We start from the raw sequence: 6,324 nt of genomic DNA on the forward strand, positions 1-6,324 counted from the left end.
CGTATTCTTTCAGAGTTTCCCTCGGTTCCAGGGTACTCTAAGATGGCCCGGTAGTTCATTGGCTCGAGACAGAGGATCTAGATCAGGGGTTTTCAAAGTGTGGGAAGGTGAGCCTCCCCTCAGAGAACATAAGAACAGCCGCGCCCCCCCCCTCCCAATAATTATTGCTATTATTATTATTGTTGTTGTTGCTATAATGCAGGGGTATTATTATGCCCTTACCTACTGGCCTAGTTAAATCAAAGTGGTTACTTTTTTTTGGCTGGGCAGTGTAGTTTTGCACACCGTCTTATTTGACTTTCTCAGGACTTAAAACTGTTTTTTGGGGGAAGACCCCCACAAAGAAAAAAATATATTTACACACGTAAGGTCATCATCTTAACAGTTTTTTATGCTCATCGAGTCATCCGTGAGCAGAGCATCAAGTTGGCATGCCTATTACAGCTGAATGTGGCGATTACCATCTAAAGCTTTAGTGCGTTTTGATTCAATGCTGAGTACAATCAAACTTGACAGTCTCTTCTCTGTCATTGTAGAACGCAAACACCTCATTCCTTCCGTCTACTTGGGTCCGAATGCTTCTCGTTTAAAGTAAAACATTAAAAAAAATATATACACTTATGACATTATATGGGCCCATATCTAAACTAATGCAGTTTGACATGCCGGTGAACCTTCTAGGATTACATATTGAGGGTGTTCACAATAACTGGGTTACTAAAAAAACAAGGTTTTCCCCTATTTTGAACTAAGCCGCAACCAAAACAGTTTAAAAAAGTGCACAATATCGACAACTGTTCTTACTTTGGCAAAGGGACCCTATCTATTAAAGTATCAAATGATAAACTAATATGGAATGTAAATCCTTTTTCAAAATACTGGGTTTTTCAGATCATTTCAATATGCCTTTGGTTTTGCCTCAAGTGGGTTATGATAAGGGTGTTTTTATCCAAATTAGATAATCAGTTCAGAGAATTTAAGGCCCTAAATTAGTGTGCAACATCATGTCTACACAGCGGTCAGAATCTGTAGTCCACTGCCCCTTTACAAGATGCTGGAGAACAACCTGTTCAGTGTTATCCTTATCATTGGCTACAGGGCAAAACTCCAGTTTCTGGGTGATGTTTTAGAATAAGTATGTTTTACTTTAGGATTATGCAATGTATAGTTTTAAACTTTATTATTGATTGTTAATCACAAAGATTTGGTTTTTACAAATGATTAATAGAAGCCTCAACATTATGAGATTGAGTATCTCAAAAAGATGAACTTCATAGTCAATTGAATTCTGCTGATGCAGTTTCAGTTTTGAAATAAACCTATACAAAGGTATCTCTTTAGCATTCACTGTAATGAGACTTTTATAACACTGTGAAGAATTAGAAAAAACTCACCTCTTCACATTTACATTTAATCTAAGAGCAATAACCTGATATATGAATGTTTTTTTTCTTATGAAACTAGTTGCCTTTGTCCCTCCACACATACATATAGAGTGGACTTTGGAGTTTCAACAGTACTGTATATCATTACAACATGCCCCCCAATACGGCTTTGGTACAAAAGGCAGATGAGGAGGTTGAGGCTTTAGTCTCGTCTGAGTACTCACCCAAGGAGTCTAAATAGTTGGGTGGGTAGAAGGGGGTATCATGCACCCCCCTGAAATATACTTCTAATCAGCTTTTCTAGATTGGAAAATTTGTGTAGAAAACGATAAGCTATGTTAAAAAGTTGGCAAATTGTCCCACGTATATTTTTTCCCCAAATTAGTGTTTATTTACCCTACAAATCGAGTTTCACTCTTTTTACACCTTTCACTATATCTCAGCCATTATTGCAGATAACTGAAAAAATAAGGTATCCAGATCCATGTTTTGAGGGTCAAGGAACACAATAAAACTATTCTTAAAGTGATCACATGTGTCTGTGGCATGCTACTATGCTAATTAGTGCCGCCATTACAAGAAAATAGCATTTCAGTCTTGTACCAAGAAGGGTGTATTTTGCACCGACACAAAAATATACTTATAATCAGTGTTTACTAAGTGGAAAAAGTATGTAGAAAATGATGAGCTATGTTAAAATGTAGTCTGGATGTCCCACTTGTATTTTTTATGCAAATTAGTGTCACCATTACCAAAAACGGAATTTTCACACTTTTCACTCTATCTCAGCCAATATTGCAGATAAATGAACAAATAATGTGTCTAGACCCATGTTTTGATGGTCAAAGATCACAATAAAACTATTCCCAAAGTGATCACATGTATCTGTGGCATGCTAGTATACAGCGTTGGCAGTAGTGAAAATTCCCGCCAAAAACAAACAAGTAGCTGACTTGGCTGCACACACACACACACACACACACACATTCATCCTTCAAACAAACAAAGTAAGTAGCTAACTCAACTAGACTCATGTGTTTTTTATGTTTTATGTAGGTTTCTAGCTTAATTGTTGTTAACACATCATTTTGCAGCCCAAAGTATAGGTTACACACTAGAACAGGGCTGGCCAACCAGTCAGAGGTTAAGAGCCACATTTGTTCTATGTTACTGCAAAGAGCCACATCAAACACACAGTCACTGATACCGCTTGTTTCAGTTTTTTGTTTTCTGGAGACAAGATTTCAACCACGTCACTGATGCATCTTTGTGGCATTGGGATATATATTTTTGAAATCCTCTGGAGCAGAGAGAGGAGCTGTGGATTATTGTTATTGATTAATGCATCAGTGTTTCTTAGGGTCAAAAACACTAAACTCACAACTTAAAATGAAAGCGTTTAGTTTATTTAATAAAAGAGCACATGTTCAATATGAAAAGTGACAGTAGATATAGATTATTTGGAATTTGGTGCTATATATATATTTAAAAAAAAAAATTATATATATTTTTTAAACACCTTGAATTTCAGGGGGGGGGCGCGGGGCTCCGTTGGCGGGAAACACTGGATAGTGTTTAATCAACGATAGGTTTCCCCCCCCTCAAATTGGTTCACTGCATCGCAGGTATTATTGTGATTGGCTCTTGGGCCACATCAAAATTAGACACGCTGTCATCCTCTCATACTGACACCTGACACCACACATACACAAGTAGGGAGAGCCGGGACGAAAGTAACACGGGACGAAAGTAACACGGGACGAAAGTAACACGGGACGAAAGTAACACGGGACGAAAGTAACACGGGACGAAAGTAACGGAGAGCCCAAACAACTTTGACCGGCCAAATTACGTCAGAATTATCAGCATTCAATACTTAACAGACCTACTAAATATCAGGTTTAACTGTCAGGAGTAGCTAGTGTTGTCACGATACCAACATTTTGGTTTCGATACCAAGTCAAGAATTGCGATTCCGATTCTTTTTAACAATGAGAACAATAAATAAAATAAATGACAATAATTTGTATTAAATACAATTAATACATTTCTTACAGACGGGCCTCGTGGTGTCCGTAGGCTTGCCCTCACTGTCAGAGATATCGCTCAAATACTTCCAAATTTCGCTTCTGGCGTCTTTGTTGTCAACAAGCCGAGGCGCAGCGGCAGTTGCACTCCCACTTGCTTCTCGTTTTCTCACATGCTCTGGCAGCTAGCGCGTGCACGAGAGAGGGGAGGCACTTGAGTGTGCTTGAGAGAGGAGGGACTTAGAGCGTGCTTGAGAGGGGAGGGACTTAGAGCGTGCTTGAGAGGGGAGGGACTTAGAGCGTGCTTGAGAGGGGCGGGACTGCAGGCACGGCTGCAGTGCAGGGAGTGAAAGCAGAGCGCTGAACACACACGGCTCTTATTAAAACAGCGCTTTCTCACCGGAGTACTTTTCCCCGTCATTCTTAAAGTACCGATATTAATGAAACGGAGGAATCGTAACGTTTTTAACAGCAGGGTATCGCGGTACCTTTCAAGTATCGGTACACCGTGCAACACTAGTCAGGAGTCAGTGTCTCTCCCCCAAACTCACACATAGGCTATACAATTCGATATGAACTGAAGAGCCGCATGAAACTAGGCAAAGAGCCGCATGCGGCTCGAGAGCCGCGGGTTGGCCACCCCTGCACTAGAACATGTGTTAGTGTTATTCTGCCCTGCAGAGGCCAACTGCAGTAAAATATGGTAAACTATTAGCTAGCTAACGTTAGCTAACTAACTAACAGTGAAGTGAATGAGGGACAGCTAATGGTGTAGCTTGTTGAATAAAGCTATTAGCTAGGTAGTGCTAGCTAGATGTACAGGTAGCTAGCTAGCTGTACAGCTAGCTAGGCTTAATGAACTCCTAAGCTAGCTAATGTTAATTAAAAAAGGCAGTAATTCTAATGCAAAACTGTGGGGCAGTATTCTTAACCTGTTAAGCCCGATTGCCCCCGGTACCACAGCGTCCCAGGGCTTGTTAAAATGTAACAACCTATTAACGTTGCATACCCACTTAACAGGAAGAAACTAAGCTAACAGATGATAATAACCATGTTTACCTAAACGAGCGAGCGAGTGGAGCCTCGCAGTTTTTCAGGTTGATATGTGAAGCTCATTAGCTAGCCAACATGTATCTAGCAAATGTTTAGCAAAATATTAGAAGTGAGGCTACTAGACTAACGTTAGGTCTACTGTAATAGCCTCACTTTTAATAGTTTGCAAAACATTAGCTAGCACTAGTGTTTTGCAGTTGCTAGCAGCTTATTGGGATGTTATGCTAGATAGACAGATATAATAAATTAAGCATTATTGTTAGTTAAGCATGTCAGCCTGCAGCCCCACTTCTTGTCTTGCTCTCTAACTCATTGCAGATGACTGCACTAAAGAAAAGGGCACAGAGAGGAAACCAGTTGTAAGATGTTTAAAAGTTAATTAAACATAATATATGTTTAAATGCATTTCAAAGAAGTTGTGTTGAGTTGTGTTGGAGTTTGTGTTAATCTACATTTTGACACCAGGATTTTCTGATTTTACTGCAAATGTATATCGGTTCCAAATATCGGTTATCGGTCTCCTTGATTACTAATAATCGGTATCGGTATCGGCCTTGAAAAAGCCATATCGGTCGATCCCTATTATATATAGTGTAATACTGCCCTGAGTGACAGACTTTTTTCCCACTCATAAAAAAAGGCGTATTCGCCGTGCCGAACTGTGACGTCCGAACCGTGACGGTACGGGACGAATACGGATACCGTTACACCCCTACCATGCTGTCATGAACGTGCGGTGCTGTTACGTGTACGCAAATTGACGTGCTTGATTGGTTAAAGTTGCGCATGCGCTATGAGCCAGAGGTGGGACCAAGTCATTGTTTTGCAAGTCCGAGTCAAGTCTCAAGTCTTTGCGCTCAAGTCCGAGTCAAGTCTCAAGTCATTGTTTTGCAAGTCCAAGTCAAGTCTCAAGTCAGGATGGGCAAGTTCAAGTCAAGTCAAGTCCTAAACTTTGACAAAACGAGTCATAAACAAGTCATTATGTGCTTTTCACCAAATGTAATGACATCGATCAACAGAATAATACTTAATAATCAAATTGCTCTTTATTAGTCACATTAATAATTTAATAATCAATTTTCTCTCTGCTGGTAAAGTAACGTGTGTTTTTCTAATTTAAGAGGGATCAGTAAGGTAAGGCTACCGTGACGGTTCGATTCAGAAGGAGTTTAATGTATAAGATCCCTGATGTTGAGGTGACCAGAATGTTTATTTCCACTGTGTACAACATGTTATAAGGGACCCACAATCTATCTTTATGCAAGGGATAATGTGCAGCCAGGCGGTCTCTATGGGGAAGAGAACACCTGCATCTAGATCCCTCTGCAGGTGGTACTTTAACTATATTTTGATGCTAATACTTTTGTACTTTTACTTGTAACATTTTGAATGCAGGACTTTTTATTGTACAGGGTTCCTGCAGGTTTCGCCAACTCAAATTTAAGACTTTTTAACACCTTTTTAAGACCACTTTGAATAGAATTTAAGACCTATTTCACGGCAATAAAGTATGAAGGAAAATGTATATAAAGAAGAAATACGTCCCATAATCACTTACAAAGTAAATGTATTCATGTTCAACATAAGAACAATGACTGAACACAACATCGTAACAGTACAGAACTGTGTTAGCGTGTTAGACAAAAAGTGTGTATGTGTGTGCTTGAGTGTGTGTGTGTGTGTGTGTGTGTGTGTGTGTGTGTGTGTGTGTGTGTGTGTGTGTGTGTGTGTGTGTGTGTGTGTGTGTGTGTGTGTGTGTGTGTGTGTGTGTGGTGTGTGTGTTAGGGCTGTGCAATTAATCATATTTTAATCGCAATTACGATTTTGGCCTGCCACAATTACGAAAACAACATAATCGG

The sequence above is a fragment of the Gymnodraco acuticeps genome, unplaced genomic scaffold (genome assembly GCF_902827175.1).
Source record: "Gymnodraco acuticeps unplaced genomic scaffold, fGymAcu1.1, whole genome shotgun sequence".
NCBI lineage: Eukaryota > Metazoa > Chordata > Actinopteri > Perciformes > Bathydraconidae > Gymnodraco > Gymnodraco acuticeps.